At 35.3% G+C, this 19,291-nt stretch overlaps 1 long non-coding RNA gene across 1 annotated transcript; it reads right to left on the reverse strand.

The window, feature by feature from the left end:
* Positions 1-1,083: 1,083 nt before the first annotated feature.
* On the reverse strand, positions 1,084-16,266 carry LOC121411332. Its single transcript, XR_005969451.1, has 3 exons — positions 16,151-16,266; positions 15,777-15,848; positions 1,084-1,626 (listed from the first exon to the last, which is right to left on the reverse strand). It is a non-coding gene; the product is annotated as an uncharacterized LOC121411332 (long non-coding RNA).
* Positions 16,267-19,291: the final 3,025 nt, after the last annotated feature.

Below are 19,291 nucleotides of genomic sequence, written 5' to 3' on the forward strand. Positions count from 1 at the left end.
CTGACACAAGTGCATACATCTGTCTTGGCTGATTCCTGTATAGCCAGCCCACAGTTGATAAATGATCACAAATGGTTTTGTATTCTGCTTCACACTCACTTTGGAAAGAAAGAGAGCATGCAAGAGAATACAAATGAGAAAGAGAAAGAAGAGAAAGAGAACAAGAAATAATGGGATGAGGAGGGGGAAGCATTGAGAAAATAAGAAAGAGGGGACAGACATGTCAGAGTAAAGAACAGGACAGATGGAGGAAGGAAGCAAGAGGGTAAAGATAAAATATAATAGGAATCAGAAACATGGCAGCCTTGTAAGTAACAGGACTTGATCAACTGTCAAAACAAGTATTTCCATGTCAACAAAAGCATCCAGAAGTCTAAAAGATTCAAATGATAAATCCATCAGAATGAAGGAGTCCAGGGGCCTGTTGCAGAAAGAGTTGCGTTTAAATGCAAGTCATAATATCAAGCGCAAGTCCCGAATGCGGGTGCTTCATTGGCTGAAAATCAAGTTGCGCCAGATTTTTTGAGTTGCGTTTGATTTTAACTCTTTCTGCGACGGGCCCCTAGATTACATTTAAAACTACAAACACCAATTTTCAGAATCTGGCCACCTAGCTGGTTCAAGTTTCAAGTGCAATATGCTTTCTTCAGTGAGCACTGATGCTTGGAACCAAAAGATCTAGACAAAACAACCAGTTGTTCTAACAATAAAACAAGCATATAGGACCTACATAAAGAATCAAGTTCATGTCTCTAATTTCAGGAAATGAGTTTGGTTCTCTCTCAGTGTATCCCATTTATTATCAATGAATGTGAGCGTTTTACTTGGTGAATTCTTCCCATTCATAACTGCATGATGTGTAATGCAGTATGTTGTTAAATGTAGGCAGACCTGAAGGACAAACAACTTGATGTAACACATTTATATCCATAAGAAGATGAAAATTACAAACCTGAAGGCCCAATGACTACACATTCTTGTTGCATCTCACCACAAAAGGCAGACTGTTCCACAAAATGAGCTCAGGGTCTGCATGCTTTCTACATCTCTCCAAATAAAGTCATGGCCAGGTTTCTAAACATTGCAAGATTTATGATTGCAGAAGGAATGTCATTGGAACAGAACAGTGACAAAAACCCATTGATGCATGCTTCATCCAAAACGACATTTTCTGAGGTTGAGCATTAGTCAAGGAAAAAGCAAATTTGAAACAAAAAGCATGATTTTTTTTAATACCTCAGGATACTCTCTTGATGCAAAATAGTTAATCTGGTCCATAATATCACACTCCTCTCAGCATGAGATGAGAGACAAGTCCTGTTGGAGTGAGACTTCCATCTTTTGAGAGTGGATTTGACCTATTTTTGGGTGAAAGTGTAAAACAGATACACAGTTCACTCAAGAAGAAACTATAATGCCCTCTATAAGGATGTACAATTCACTCAAAAGGAATAACTGAGAAGAGTGCGATTAGGGACTAGATGCAATTTAAATGGTTTGAAGCAACTGCTTCAAGAATTATCTCAGCAAGGTTCACACCACTTGAAATCATCACATACCAATGGTGATATAATTGCTAATCATCTATACAAAGACTTACCATTCAGAAGTAGCCTCTTCATTAACCTGCATGAAAGAGAGAAAAAGAAAAATCATAAAAAGCTATAACTCTCATTTCATTGCCTCGAATCATACATCAATTTTCCTGGTTTGTAATTAATGTTACTCAGCTCTTGACATTCCTAGCTCGATAAATACGGCACTGTCAATTAGCCATATTTGAGAACATAAATCAATTGTTCCGAACACAATACGATTATCAATTATTAATTGGATCCGAGTCTGCTGATGTCCTTGAGGCATAATTCAATCAGAAGTTAATAAGATTAGTGCAAGACATTGCGTTCTCTCTTTCTCTCAAGAACACTGTACATTGATGAAGGAACGAATCACTGGTAGGAAGAACAGCAACATGTCATGACGTCCATGCATTGAAATTATTGATCAGGCAAATAATGTGCTTGGAAATACAAAGGATATTTGTCTCTCACCATCTATTTCATATTTCAAGTTTCTATGGTGATATTAGTTGACCGGGAATGTACAAGAAATTCTCAGCTTAACAGCTATGCATATATTTTAAAAAAATGTTCAAAGATGTATTCATTCTTATTACAGCAGGAACTGTCATCATCATTATTACTTTCTGAAACATTACAAGCACAAAATAATCATGTTTGTTGCATTAGCCATCACCATCATCTTCAAGTTATAAGCAATATCATCTTCTTCAATGTATTTTGTTGCCATAGCCACTGTCATCATCATCCTCATCATTTATTTCTAATCTTATCATCATCCTTTCTGAATCAAGACCCTTGGATAAGAAGATAATTAGACACTTGTGTAATCACAGAACCGTTATTAGTTTCTTTCTAATATTGCAAAGAATCAAATGGACAACTTTCTGAAATTATTAATAATAATAAATGTAAAATTGATATTTCCAAACAGTCAGTTTATAATTCATCCATTAATTTTTCATATCAACAGGCTCCAGGGTGCTTTAATCTGAGAAAAACAAAATTGATTTGCTCCTTTCTTAAAGCTTCAGCAATCTAAAATGAAAATGACAGGCTGGAGACCAAGCCACTCATCTTACACAATCTGTGTTAGCTTGACTCCACGAGTGAAAGATCTGGTATGAAATAATCTTCATTTGAGTATCTCTGCTGGTGGGTCGAAGTAGGTCTTCTGGTGCCCCATGTCAGATCATGATGTATAGGGGATGCTCATGAGGTCTCCAGAGACCCAAGGCAAGAACATGCCTTTCAGACCAAGCAATGAATTATGCAGGAGGGCAAACATGCAGAAATAGGGTACTGAATGTGAATGACCTCATTTGGCAACAAGATATAGGCCTACACTTGAAAGCAGCAGAAAATGTGTTGGATTCATTGTTTATTTGCTTATTTTTCATTAATCATTTCAAAGACTATTGATTAGAATATTTTCAATTTTATCTTAGGCAGCTTCAGTCATTACAACATAACTTCTCTGTCACTTTCATCTGCCCCCCAAAAAGACTGTTTTATACTAGTGAAGACAATGATCTATTCTGGGTAGGCATATAACAATAAATTTGTGAAATGACCATGTCACAGTAGTTAGATGCAAATCTGAAAAAAAAAATCATTGTTCAAAAACTCACATATGATTGTGCATAATGACTGAATTGCACAGCAAGAGCCAAGAGGCCTCTCTCTGTCTTGCAACCGAGGCTCTATGTTGTCATGACGATTATGTAAATTAAACTTTATGTAAATAGAAGATGGAAGGGACTGCTGTTCAGAATTGTCGGATTATCAGAAAGATCAATATGAGATATTTTCATGTCAAAGTCTGCTAGGGCATTGAACCAAACTTGAATTCCCCCACTTTGAATACCAGCTCATTTTCAAGATGAAGTGCTGTCTGTAGTCACATCTCTCTTTCTGTACGATTGTATTTTTTTTCCCAAGCATATCATCAATCAAACTGTTTTTACATCATCATTCTCCAAATCCCACCAATTCCTCACTACTATGGCAACATTTGTATTCCTTCCTCTTTCCCCTACGCTTCATACCAATCTGATAAAACATAACTCTTTACTGACAAAAACTTAAAAAATAAAAAAAAATAAAAAACTTGTAATACCATTACATGATTCATTATTCACACCCACCTAAATACTAAAAGTTCCTGCAGTCTTTAAAAAGCAACAAGACTTTAAGTAAAGGATGTTATTTTTCTTAGAGTCTCACCTCACATCTCCATTTTTGTCCTTTACCTTCACACTGAAATATCCCAGCGACCTTCTGGAAACACTTGTGAAATATTTTCATATCTTTGAAAGGCTCTTACTTGTTTTTTTTTTTGGATATCATAAGTACTTTTTTGCTTTTTACACTGGAAAAATCTTGATCTTTCCTGATCTATGAGACTTTCCGATTACAAACCCCCATATTTTATGTTATTGGGTTGGTATGAAAGCAACTCTCTTTTCTCTCTCCATCTCCCATGTGGTCAACTGTCTCTTGCCTGTCTCCATTCTGAATTGTTAATGGACCTGTCTTTTAACATATTTCGCATGGTCATCTTCAGCCTCCAGGCTAGCTCTGAGGGTCATTCTTGGGACGCCTGCCGATTGCAAATTATGAATGACTATAGCACAGTGCCGAGCAGCTCTCAGCATGAGCAGTGTTAACTGAGTAGCAATGTGTCACACACATCAGGATAGACTGGTAACATGAATTTCAGTGACATTTGCCACAGCATTCAATGACTATCTAGTCATGTCAAGGGTTACCAGTCTTAATAATAAATCAGTATGCTATCATCGAGAATAAATCTTTTCATAATATATTGCTTAAGAACCAGAAGAGATTGAAATCTACATAAGAGTAAATTATTTAGTATCATTAAAGGTTTAGAAATGTTTCAGTTACAGATATCAAGCTTATTTCTAACAGCACAAGTAGCTGTGTCTTTATCGATTTGAATTTAGTGAATGTAACTTTGTTATTGACAAGTACAGGTTAAAGCAGCCATACAAAAATTATCCAACACGCCCAGTAATTACTAACTTTATTTCTCTAATCATTGATATTTGACATTTTAAAAGTTGAAAACAGATACTACAGAATACCCCATTGACTGTATAATAGCTTGCATTGACATGCTCAGAATACGTAATCCCTAGCAAAATAGTGCCAGAGAATTAATTGGACTAGCCAATTCCTCTCGCTTAAAAATTCCACAGGGATTTTCATTTCATGTGGATGGAAATACACAAATCCATATCTATCCAATTAAAAAGATTTATAGAGATGCTGCCATTCTGCCTAATTTGATTAACTACTCAGTTGAGATTTCCCCCCTCTCCAATCTGTAATATGGCATGGTATACAGCTCTGCCAGTTGAAGACTGAATTAGCAATAATGAATGATTGTTGGAAAATTGTGTTTTTGCACACCTTGGGTGGTTACATACAATTTGTACAATGTAATTCGTTAGAACTACATACGTTTGTGTGCTGTTACAAATCTTTATGCGAGGTAGATTTTGAAAACACTATAACATCCTGAGGGATGACGATATCCTGAAATAATGGAACATTTGACTGTGAATCTAATGAAGATGTGAATTCATTAAATAAAAGTACATCGTACACAAGAATTATGAGTATGACTTGTGCTAAAAAAACTAAATGTCAAAAATGCAATGAAGGCTGTGTTCATGCTGGAAATTTGGACATTGTTTTATATATATACATCTTCAAAGAAAGAACAATTTGTCATCCGAGTTTGGATTTCATCACAAGATCAACATTTTTGTGGTATATGCTGAAAATCTGGACAGTACATCTTCAAATAAAGAAAAATGTATTCTGTAGTTCGATTTTTAGTGAGAGACTGCTGTTTTATGGTAGATGCTGAAAATCTAATCTACAAATGATTTAGAAATCAAGATAAAATAGAATGATTGTGTCATGAACTATAAAGCAAACAATCATTTCCAATAGGCTTTCAGTGGTAGTATTTTCAGATTGTGGCATATCAAAGATCACACTTATTGTACTGTACATCACAAATTGTCAATAAGGGAAAGGGCAAATAAACACTTTCTAAATCCAGTAAAAACCTTTTTCACATACTATGATATCAATTTGTAACCAGTGACTGGAAAGTTATGGGTAAACTTAATGATGGCCAATAATACAGAAGGCACAGGCCGATTCATATACAAGTTAAATATGAATCTCTTTTCTCTCCCACTCATCATGAGACATTTCTATTTCTAGCATGAAGAAGACGTCAGGCTGTCTATCGGGTTGACCTTACTAATTCACAAGCTAACACCTATCAGGGGTTTGCACCGGGTAGACACCACACCACCCTGCATCAGCCTGCATGTCCAAGAAATCTGAGCCAAGATCGATAACGCAATATTAACAGAATTGACTTTGACAAGATGTCTTCATCGTGAGACGGTTTCGGGGGAAGAGTTTTTTATTACTTGCTATTGATTTGGTGTGGAATCGGTGGGTATATGGAAAAATCTCGGCCTAAGAAGAGTCGTATTGGCAGTGATTGAATGGCAACCAACACTTCTCTCTCTGTCCCGCAACAATAATTTTTTTCCAATCATGAAAAAGCTCTTGGTGCACATCTTTAAACAGCGCCAAGGAAATGTCTGTGGCTTATTTACATAGATGAACATACATTCAGAAGCTGAAGTGCTGGTCTGTTATTCAGGAGGAATATTTTCTCTATAGATTACGACGAGACTGGCGACCACCATATTCTGTGGGGGAAAAAGCCAATGAATAGGCAACGGTGTAGTCACAGGTTTTCAAAAATGGAATGAGACTGTAATGTTTAACATTTAGTCTTTAGGATAGAAACCTGAAACTGGAGTCAAACAGAGAAAACCAACTATACCCTAGTCTAAACAGAGACTTAAATTTTAAACATAATTATCATAAACCAGTTTATACATAGGGGCCTTCCTCTCGTTTAGTTTTTTTTCTGTATGTGTATAGTTCAGCTGTTACTTGTAGACAGTATATCACCGTCTTCAAGGGACTACAAAAAATAGGTCAAACATCACATGAAACAGAACACGGTTTCAAGGCTGGACTTCCCTTTTCAATCATACATTGTTTTTCTTAATGTCACACATTTCTGCAAAGCAACAATAGATTGAGAAAACAACTTGGTTCCAGTTGTACTTTGCAAGTTCACACCAAATTGTGCTCCATCCCTCTCCGGAATAGACCACGGTACACATGGGGGTTGGTGCATAGGAGGGTAAATACCTACCAGACATGCATACAATAAACAGACATTCTCGGGATGCTTGAAAACTGCGGTCAATGTTATTGGCTCTCCATGTATGGAATGACCTTCATAGTCCAATAGCCTGCTACCAAGACTCACAGGATATAGCCCCTTTCCATTTTGAATCCATCTCCGAAAAGAAAATCAAAACTATTGAAGACAGAACAATTGTTTCGCCATTTTGTGTATAAGCAAATGCAGGAGTTGCCCCTATGTATTTTACATCGCAAAACCTATGAGTTCAATTTGAAAGTTTGACATTTTCCACAGCACGTGCTTGAGCTAATACACTTCTGCCACACACAAATCCTGCTAGCCAGAGGATGATTTATTTCCATTTCATCTAGGCCTAAAATGTTATGGTACTCTTAATGATTGCACTGTACAAATATGTTCAGTATGCAACTTGTTCCATTAGTACCAACAAAAACATTTCCATTCAACATAAACATCTTCATTTCTCTGCAAGAAATACATATTTCCATTTTTTTAAATCATAGTTTGTGACAAAAGTCACATTGGTGGAATAAGCAGTGCTGTATTGAAACCGTTTTACAGATGTTCAATATTTTTATTTCTATGAACAACAACTTTCCCTAATACCTGCATTAGTTTGCACATCTTTATAACCTCTACTGGTCAAATGAAGATGAGCCATGCTATACCAACCAAAACTTCTAAAGTTGTTTTTTCTGGCTTTGTCCTCTGAACTGCCTGGAGGCTGAGGCTATTTGGAGGTTCATCTCACTGTTCGATTACAAGGATCTCTCAAGATAGAAAGAAAGATGAGAGATTGGGATGATGATAATGGCCTTGGGTTTTTCACGTTCATGAACACTAGCGGCTCTGTCTACAAACAATGTTGTCTTTCTTCTCAAGTCAAGCTCATCTCTGGAACACCGAGTCATAAAAAGCACAAGATGTGCGATTTGATTTAAACATGCCGTTAAGACAAATATTATTGACAAGATTTTGCATAATGGCATTCATGCTTTGCAGACACAAACAAATAAATTCTATATGTAGAAATATAGGACTAACAAGAGAATTAGAGATGGATTGGGCCAATTTCTGGAATACTGCTTCTAGAGTAAATAATAATAATAGGCATTTATATAGCGCCATCTATCTAAAAAATATTCTATTACAAGGTGCATTCTTATTATTATTACCCCTTACCCCAAGAGTGGAGAGCGAGAATACAGACCGACCTATCTAATCAATTAACAAGTGGAATGCCTCTGGCCGTCTCACCTGCATCACGCGGTTCAATATAGCAGCAGTGCTGACTTTGAATACTACTCTAACTCACACAAGATGTTCAGTGATACATGGTTACTCTTATGTCCACTTTTTATGAACTAGACCAATAAACTTACAGAGATATGATGGTTATTCAACAAAAAACCCCAACATGGCCAAAGTTCATTGACCTTACATGACCTTTGACCTTGATCATGTGACCTGAAACTCAAACAGGATGTTCAGTGATACTTGATTACTCTTATGTACAAGTTTCATGAATCAGATCCATAAACTTTCAAAGTTATGATGGTAATTCAACAGATACACCCAATTCGGCCAAAGTTCATTGACCTTTGACCTTGGTCATGTGACCTGAAACGCGCACAGGATGTTCAGTGATACTTGATTACTCTTGGTCATGTGACCTGAAACGCGCACAGGATGTTCAGTGATACTTGATTACTCTAATGTCCAAGTTTAATGAACTAGACCAATAAACTTTCAAAGTTATGATGGTAATTCAACAGATAACCCCGATTCGGCAAAGGTTCATTGACCCTAAATGACCTTTGACCTTAATCATGAGACCTGAAACTTGCACAAAATTTTCAGTGATGCTTGATTACTATTGTGTCCAAGTTTCATGAATCAGATCCATAAACTTTCAAAGTTATGATGGGAATTCAACAGATATCCCCAATTCGGCCAAAGTTCATTGACCCTAAATGACCTTTGACCTTGGTCATGTGACGTGAAACTCATGTAGGATGTTCAGTGATACTTGATAAACCTAATGTCCAAGTTTCATGAACTAGGTCCATATATTTTCTAAGTTATGATGACATTTCAAAAACTTAACCTCAGGTTAAGATTTCGATGTTGATTCCTCCAACATGGTCTAAGTTCATTGACCCTAAATGACCTTTGACCTTGGTCATGTGACATGAAACTCTAATAGGATGTTCAGTAATACTTGATTAACCTTATGGCCAAGTTTTATTAACTAGGTCCATATACTTTCTAAGTTATGACGTCATTTCAAAAACTTAACCTCAGGTTAAGATTTGATGTTGACGCCGCCGCCTTCGGAAAAGCGGCGCCTATAGTCTCACTTTGCTTCGCAGGTGAGACAATAATTCATTTGGATCTCCAAATTTTTACTAACATATTGAGGACCTACCCTTCTATTCATTTTTTTCAATAACTTAATGATCTATTCATTTGTTTTTCTATTGATTCATATTGTCATTCATTAATTTATTCACTTATTCATCTATCTTTTACTTAATTAGCAATTCTTTCATTTATTTAATTTGCTTGTTTAGATCATTATCCAGGGGCGGATCCAGCCTTCGCCAATAGGGGGGGCCCGGAATTTTTTTCAGCCATATTTTCCCCGATCGGCCGCTCGAATATGATTTTTGCCGGGATTTTTTTGTTTCTTTGAAGGGGTAGTCCTAAATGGTCACTTTTTAGATTTATTCTTATGAAACATAAATGTATAATACCATAACCCTTATTTGTATAATGCGAGCGCAAAGCGTGAGCTAAATTTTTTTGGAAATCTTATGTACTTTTTCCTAAAATTTTGAACATTCTGGGAAATGTTTGTTTTCCTGAAAAAAAAGATGTGTATGCAAGTTAATAATTACTACGAACGTAAAGAGTGAGCAGAAATGAAGTGATGGAAAAAGTACTGTTAGATACTTGCTTGCAGTTAGCCATGAAGACGTTACACATTTTAAAAAATCAAATAATGCGAGCCGAAATTTTTTGACATTTTTACCAAAGGAATAATTAAACATGCGAGCACGAAGCGTGAGCAAAGTTTCGAGATTTAGACCTGCTAAACAAGACACTCTATTCAATTAGTAGGCCTATTGTAAATCATGAAAAGGATTAGTAAGTGGGGATCTTCCTTACATTAATAATGCGAGCGCAGAGCGCGAGCAGAAATTTTGTGTATACGTTTTGAACTGCTCAAAATTATACCTGTTATGGACTGCTTGCATTTAGCCATGAAGACTTTACATATTTCAACATTCAAATATTGCGAGCGCGAAGCGCGAGCTGAAAAATTTTGACTTTTTTACCTGAATAATGAAATGCTAAGCACTTTTTGTAATCTTGGAAGGACTCTAGGTATTTTATAGATGCGAGCGCGAAGCGCGAGCGGAAAAATTCTGGACACACTATTTATGTTTTATCATGAAAAGGATAAGTTATTTATACGCGAGCAGACACTTTTTGATATTGTGATCTGAAACCGGATAATGATTTAAATAGAGAACAATCTGCGTATCTGAATTAACGTGTGTTTTAGATTTCGACCTAGAATTTGGGTATTCTAAGTAACTTTCTTATCATGAAAATCAATAAAGCGCGAGCTAAAAATATATGATATTCCGATCTAACAAAGGGTGAATTTTAGCTCTGTAATGCAAACACTTTGTGGGAAAATTGTGAATTGTGATGGATCACAGTTAAAAAAGAGCTGATGTATTTTATTATTATTACTTTGAGTTTTTACATAGGACCGGGACATTCTATGAGGGCATTATGTCATCATATGAAAATGATGACCATCTTCCTATTTCTCTTCCTAAGCATGAGCGCGAAATCTGTTAATATTATGGCCTGAAAACTGGACATTTAAAGCACTTTGTAATTATGCATAAGAGGCATTATATCTATCAATGCGAGCAGAAATCGCGAGCCGAATTTTTTGATAAACTGTCATCAAAGTAGTTTGATTTAGAATTAATATTGGGATATACATAACCGACTAATCAAAATGCTAGCGTGCGGCGCTAGCTGATACGTTTTAACAATCTGACCTGAATAGGGAACTTTTTGAGAACTTTATGGAATACAGGAAAATAATAGGTACCTGAAAAATCAAATTTTGCGAGCAGAAAATGATAGTGTTCAGACCATAACACAGACATTTTTACAGAGCACTTTTTTTAAATCAATTTGTAAATCAAACAAAATAATGAAAGTTCAATTTCCCAGCTGAAATATGTTTTGTATATTGACTTCAAAGTTTGATATTTCAAGCTCCATATTGAGCAAGATATGCAAATACCCTAAAAGACAATAAGGCGCGAAGCGCGAGCGAAAATTTTGTATCCTAACAAATAGATTAAAAAAAAAATTATTTTCAAAGTCTTCCCCTCATGTTATTTTATTTAATCATGTTCCTCCTCTTACGTTTGCCTTTCTTCTTTTCTCCTCTCTTTTCCCTTCCTTTTTCCTTTCTTTTTTCCTTTTTTTTGCTCCGCCAATAGGGGGGGGCCCGCCCCCCCCCTGGATCCGCCTATGTTATCATTTTTATTTACATCTACTTTAATTTTCTTTGATTTATTAAATTTAGTGTGTGGAGGTTCATTGCTTATCTATCAGTAATGAATGTATCTCTAAAGCTGCAATCCAGCCCCATATCCCCATAGTCTGCCAAGTTCAGTTTTTCAGTTCATGGCAAGATGAGACAACCTTTTTTTTGCTCTTTCACATGTCTGATCATGAGGAGACAGGAAGGAGATGATATTCATAATCAATGCTTACATGCTAGGATGAAAAGACATAATTATGAATTGCTCTCCAAACCAGCTGCGGTGCACACCAAAGCCACAATTTCACCTGATGTAACTATGAATGAAATTATTTTCCATGGATTCTCTCACAGTTCGATGCAAAGCAATTTGAGTATGAGTCATCAAGAGTTTTGTCACTTTGGATGTTAATCTTTGCTTTGAATTCAGTTTGAGTGATCAATTATGTTTAATATGGCTTTATCAAGTTGATCAGACATCACATAAGGGTATTAGGATGTTAGGATACAGAGCTGGGAGAAAGGGCAAGCATTTATATTAAGGTTTCACTGCAACAATAAATCATTTTTGCTCCCCTTACAACATTTCATCACCATTTCCAGTTTAATAGCCTTTTCCATGTAGGTCTACATGAATAAGCATTTTCTTCATTTGGATGTGATTTCTTGATTAAATGCGATATTCTAAATTATCTGATTTCTTACTGTGATCTTTAATTCATATTTTGAAACATTTAAAAAAACTAATATCAAATGCAAATGATTTTGACTACAAAGACACCCCCCCCAAAAAAAAACAGACAACCTATTACTATTTCAATGTCTGATCTATTCTAGTAGAGTTCTGGATTATCATTATACTAGTGAATAACATTTGAGTTTTTCTTGAACTATTTCTTGATCTATTTGTGTCGTGGAGAATTATTATTAATTTTTTATTAGAGGCAAGTGGGTAGACACTTTGATAAATGTGTATGTCCAAGGGATGAGTACCTTTAAGGGCTGAAATAATTAAGGATTTATGATGTAAATTCAACAGCTTTCGATATCACCTATAACAGACTAAGCTCAAAGCATGGAGTGGAATATTCAATAAATGCCATTTATGTATTGATAATAGACACTGCACTGCGCTCTACTAAATGGGTCACAGTCATACCCATTTACCCACAATGAAATGCAATTTACAACGATCAGTCAAAAAGCACCGAACTGAAGAGAAAGTGAAAAATTGATGAAATTTGGAGGAGGGTAAATGTTTAGAATAACTTTGAGTGGAGGAGGTTCCAGGGCTGGGATTGAGTGGGAGTGTCTTCGTTAAATCATGTAAAGTGGCCCTGATCAAATGATGCTCATTACCATGAACCAGTTTCATTCCCACTCCAAATTACCATGGGCAACATCTGCAGGGAATCTATTTTAAAAGATGGAAAAAATTATTATCTGCTTGGTGATAGAAGGTAGTAACTGATTTCCTTCATGAAGTGCTAATGCCTCTCTGGCTGTAAACTTTGTAAGCATGTATCATATGTCCATGTTTTTAACACTGGATGTGAAGTCTCCCCTGCTCCACTCAGACAAGTATGTGTAACTCATATATTGAGAACCAGACCTTAAAATTTAATAGCAAGCAGGAAAAATGCACTCTTGATTAATCGAATCTCATATATTGACATGGTATGACTAATAACCAACATAGCTGCGGAGAGTCGTATTTTTGTTCCATTGAAGATCTCATCAAATAATAACACAATTCTTATATGGTGGTCGGCGAGGAATGTTGTAGGTTTTTGACTAAAGAAAAATAAGTCTTTGAGAAGCACTGAAGTGGACAGACATTGCCAGACCGGTGAATCATCATCACAATATAAAGCATGATTATCATGTATTCTACACTTGGTGCTTGTGCTACGAAGGTCAAGTGTCACCAGACAGTCAGGAAAAAAGAAGGGGAAAAGGCACTCCCTGACTTCATCCTATTATTATGATCAGATTGTGATGGGTGGCTAGCCAGTGGCATTACTGCATACTAAATAAGTCTTCTAGAAACCACTTTGCATGTTTAGCCTATATCATCTTTTGAGACTGAATTTCTTTTTGTTGTCATTCCACTATACCTGATCACCCTCCCTGAAATGAGACGGAGCACTTTTATGATATCAACAAAGAATGTAATTAATCAATTACAACAATGCTCCAGATGACATGCGCTCTGGGCAATTTGACTTGATATGAACAAGCACAGGTATTTCTTTTGGGACCCTCATTTTCTTGGGACATGTTTCTTTATTGTGGAGCTTTCAGAAAGAGTCTCTATATATATTAGCAAAAAGTAATGAACAAGATGTTTGGAATTTGATTGGTTTCAAAACAAAGAACATTTGTAATACTCTCACAATCATGGGTGAGAAATGATCTGCCAAATTTTACACAATGTTATCAAGAATTGTCACATGGAACAATATATTTCAAAACACTTCAAAGATAGCTTGCTCTGTCTTTCAATGAGTTATGTTGGTTTCTTCAGCAAGCAATAAATTGATAAACCAGTGTAAGATGCAATGTTATGAAAGACATAGCCCAAATTGCTAACCATATATCTTGAGTAGATGAGAACATGTAGTTGGGTTTGGTTTCACAAATCAAGTGTTAGCATTAAACATTTTATAATTTTAAGGACTAAATTTGCTCTCAACCAATCAACTGACAATATTTCTATACCTTGTAATAGCAGCACTCATTTTATCACAAATTTGTGAAGTAGGATTCTGGTAGTTTGCTGTGCAAACCCTTCACTCCAGGTGGTGGGTGTTTCATAAAGCTGTTCTTAAGTTAAGAGCGACTTTAGGAACGACTGGTGATCCTTTCTTGCGGTAAATGGTATATTAATTGGCGATTTGGTTAAGCACGTAAGAAAGGTTCACCAGTCTTCTTAAAGTTGCTCTTAACTTACCAACAGCTTTATAAAAAACCGCCCCCAGAAGTGGTCTGAATATGAAGTCCCTTGTTGATCACAATATCAATCAGGGTCTGTGTCAGTGTGTCTGCAGACTAGGGTTCCTAAGATAACCTCAGTACAAGCAATGTAGTAGGTCCATGGAATAGAAGAGAAGCATACAAGCTTGACATAATATATTCACCTCTGATCATGATATGAGGTGGACCAAGTTCAAAAGAAACATGAAAGTGAAGACAGAATCTATTGCAAGCAGGAGGGGGTATCTTTGTACCTATATAATGATCAATTTAGCACAATCCAATAGACAGTGATGACCAAGATCAATACCATATGAAGGAATATCTGTCCTTATACTTTTACCAAATCTATTTCTTCATTGCCAAATTTTAATGCCAAAGATGCCTGTAGACAAAAGTATACACATAGATATGCTGATCAAGATTATGAATAGGCCTGTATCTCATTGAAAATAATGAAAATGTGAAAGAGGGATCTTTGACCCCTACTAAATTTATTGGCCAGAGTCACAACAGTTACCAATGACCAACAACAGACAATCTGGCAAATTATAAACCTAGAGCTAGTGAATATGGGCTTAACATTATAATATAGTGAAGTACTATCAGCTCAGAAATATGTCTACTTGAGACTTTGACTCCACAAAGTGATATCCATATCTTGCTTTTGACAATTCCAAAGTTCGCCAGGCAGTAATAAAAACCAAGTGAATAATACATATTATTCCAAGGTTAGTAAATAAAAGCAAATTCTTAATGAAAAGCAAACAAACAAACAAGAAATGGAGATAAAATATGCCAAAGTGCATGAACTCTAAATATCAAAGTCTTCCATTATTAATCCTGTTTCACCCACACAGAAAGGATACAGCTCACTTGTTAATAGCAAAATTCTGCACAATTATCTCATTTAAAGTTATCATTTATCAGGATTCAACAAATTTAATAATATGGGGCATACAGTTCATGAAGTTTCCTTTCTCTGTGCAAGGTTGACACTGACCTGTACACATGACCTTCTTGTTTATCTTTTGACTTGCTGCAAATAAATGGCAACAAAAATTTCAGGAATGTTACAAGTTCTACTATTTCCTTTATAAGTGGAACAAATAGTGTAAATCAATCGTTTGGTGTGAAAATGTCTGTGAAATGGGTGTAAAGAAATTGAAGAAATAAAATTTCATTTGTGGAGGAAGCAAATAATGGAACTGCACTCACTAGTGAATGAAACTTCTTTTCATTACATTACTAGGAGTTCAAGCATGAATTGACAAGCTCTGTACAATAACATTTTATATCACATATTTCATTTTCATTTGGTGCTTATTTTCCTTACCTGCAGTCAATGATAAAATCCTATACTAGACGTCGAGAGGTCAATTCTTACTGCAGGCTAAGATTAAGATATCTGAAAGAAACAAAAAAGATTATGAAATTCAGAATTATGTCTATGATAGAAAACATAAGAAATATATTCAGTAAATAAAATTCAGCTATATTGCATGAAATTCATAGTCTTGATAATTTTTTTCATGTAAATCCAGATGCTTAACATTGCATGTGATAAGATACAGTCAACACACAAGTAACTGGACAAGCAGGAGATTAACTATGGGATAGATGAGATGACAAGATATACGATCTGGACATCGACATGAGGGATGATGTTACTTCCTCAACGCAGGCCAACTTAAATTTTGAATACAATACCTCATAATACATTTCCTCAACATCCAAACATACAATACAGAACATTTCCATAAGTATGTTCCTCAAACGATGTAAACGAGAAGTTAGAAATTCAATATAATTCTGAAACAAAAACAGACAAATGCTATCTGATATTGATGAATTATTCGTAACGTAGCAATTACATGTTCCTAGCACAATCTTGGTCCCTGTCCAAAATGTTATTTCAATCGATGTCACCCTTTTTAGTTGGTTTAGCCTCCAGTTTGGTAGGACTCCCTCTTTAGATACATTCAGGGCTTTGAGGAATACATTCATGACTCAGATGTTGAAGTAATCCTAGCTACATCAGGCCATTATCTACCTACCTGCCCCCTATCCATCATCAGATTTCTCTTACAAATTCCTCACATTCCAGCTCTTATAACCGCCCATTACCTGTCTTAAAACCAAACCCTGTCCACTATTTTATACAGATGTATGTGGCATGGGGGTAGAAGGGTATTTTTAACCAATATATCAGAGCTATTATTTTTTGGAGGTTCAATTCAATCAATAAAGAGAGAGCTATACATTTATGGCATGAAAATGAAATTATATCATCTCAGATAAGGTATAAGGCCGCCCCCCCCCAAAAAAAAAATGCACCCTTCAATCTGCATACAGAGTCCTTAAAGGACAAGTCCACCCCAGAAATTTTTTTATTTTAATAAAAAGAGAAAAAAATGAACACAACACTGAAGATTTCATCAAAATCAGATGAAAAATAAGAAAGTTGTGACATTTTTAAGTTTCACTTAATTTTATAAAACAGTTATATGCACAGTATGCAAATGAGAAGACTGATGACATCATTCACTCATATTTCTTTTGTATTCTATTATATGAAATATTCTAATTTGCTCCTCAATGTCAAGTGAAACAAAGATTTATTCTTCCCTGAACATCTGGAATTAGCATTATTTTAATATTATATGGTTCAGTCAAATTGACCCTTATTGTCAAATCTGTAAAAATATGAAATATTGTATAATTCAAACAATAACAAACAAAAGAAATAGTGAGTGAGGTACATCATCAACTGTCTCATTTGTACGTCACTGAATTGTGCTTCTGTTTTGTCAAAAATAAACGAAACTTTAAAATGTCATAACTTTCTAATTTTAAATTCGATTTTGATGAAATTTTCAGCATCATGCTAGTTTGATTTTTCTCTATTCAAATTAACATTTTTCTGGGGTGAATTTGACCTTTAATAGTTAAAGGGGGGTGTTTCACAACGATTTAAGTATGACTGAAGTCACACTTAAATGCCGACGCGTACAAGATATGCAACGCATGATCTTATTGATAGATACGCATTAGTGCGCGTCCTCTTGAGACGATCTGACCAATGCGGTCAAGCCTTTCATACCATACGCAACCCGGTATTTAAGTGCGACCCTAAGTCATACTTAAATCTTTGTGAAACACCCCCAAGGTCACTTAACACATGTTTAAAGTGGGGGGAAACCCACACTTTAATGTTGGCATAAGCCACATTTTCATATTCATTAAACCTTCAACAATTCATTCCTACAGATTGTCATGCATTAATACACATCTCCATTGTCACCATTATTAAATTTATTTCATTTTACTTATTAATTTCTTCATCCATTTATTTGTGTATTTTTATCTATTTTCTCATTGAATTATTTGAATATTTATTTATTTATTAATTTATTAATTCATTAATTAATTAATTTATTATTTTATTTATTTTCAACTATTTATTTCATTTATTCCTTTAAAATTACTTTGTTTTATATTTTAGTTATTAGACCTAATCCAGGGCTCGACACTAGCGGCGGTCCGACAGTCCCAGACCGGTAAAAATCACTGTCGGGCCGGTAGATTTTCAGAAATAGGAAGAGTTACTGGTCCGACATGACCAGTAAAAAATATTATTGTCGGGCCAGTAATTTTTCCAAAAATAGCAAGATTTTAAGGGTCCGACATGACCAGTAATAAAAACCATTGTTGGGCCAATAACTTTTCCAGAAATGATCAAATTCACTGCGAACCATCCCCCCCCCCCCCCCCGTTAAATTCTGTCATTCACACACAGAATACACACGGAATGAATCGCATGTAATTGCTACTAGAGCAGATACAGTGTACATACATGTATGTAGCTAGCCAGCCACACAACTCACGTGGTAAATTCTTAACTGGCTGCGCGAAAGGAAGCTTGGCTATAAATCTCTGGCAGAAATCTCTCACAGAACTGTCAAAATTCGCGGTTCATACTCATGAAAGGCTCTTATAATGTCCATATTTCCTAAAAATTGGAGTAACTCTGTCATTTGTAAGCAGTAAAAGGATAAATTTTCACTACTGTTTGGTTCAAACAGATCGGGTTTCGGGTGACATCGTCTGGATACAAGTTGGCCCCACATATGCATTTATGTGTGTGTTGGTTTCTGACTTTCTTTCGTAGCTATTTTAATTGAGCCAAAAAGAAATTGATAAATTATTTATGATGATAGTTTTAGCTTTCTTCCTCTGTTTTCTTCCTATCTTTTTTTCCTTCTTTCATTTCAATCTTTCTTTGTTTCTTCCCTAATTTTTTTTGTTACTATCTTTCTTTTTTATTTTCCCTTTTTTCTTTAATTTGTTCTTTCATTCTTTCTATCCTTTTAAAAATATTTTTCTCTATTTTTTTCTCTCTCTCTCTTTCTTTCTTCCTTTCATCCTTTCTTTCCTTCCTTCCTTCCTTTCTTTCTTCCTTCTTCCTTCCTTCCTTCTTCCTTCCTTCCTTCCTTCCTTTCTTTTTTGATATTTTTCTTTCTTTAATTCTTGAGTCCATCCATCCTTTATTCATCTCTTCTCTTCCTTTCCTTCCTTTTTACCCTTTTCTTTCCTTCATTCTTCGTTACTTTCTTTGTTTCTTTCTTCCTTCCACCCATCATTTATTTACCTTTTTTATTTCTTCTTTTCTCTGTCTCTCAGTCTTTCTTTTTTCCTTCCTTTCATCTATTGTTTTACCTTTTCTTTTTTTATATTGCTTGCATATTTCCTTCCTTCCTTTATTTCTTTCTTTCTTTCCTTCTATCTATCTATCATTTTACCTTTCCTTTATTTCTTCCTTAATTCCTTTCTTCTTTCTTTCAATCCTTC

Source organism: Lytechinus variegatus, chromosome 3 (genome assembly GCF_018143015.1).
Source record: "Lytechinus variegatus isolate NC3 chromosome 3, Lvar_3.0, whole genome shotgun sequence".
In the NCBI taxonomy this organism is placed as follows: Eukaryota; Metazoa; Echinodermata; class Echinoidea; order Temnopleuroida; family Toxopneustidae; genus Lytechinus; species Lytechinus variegatus.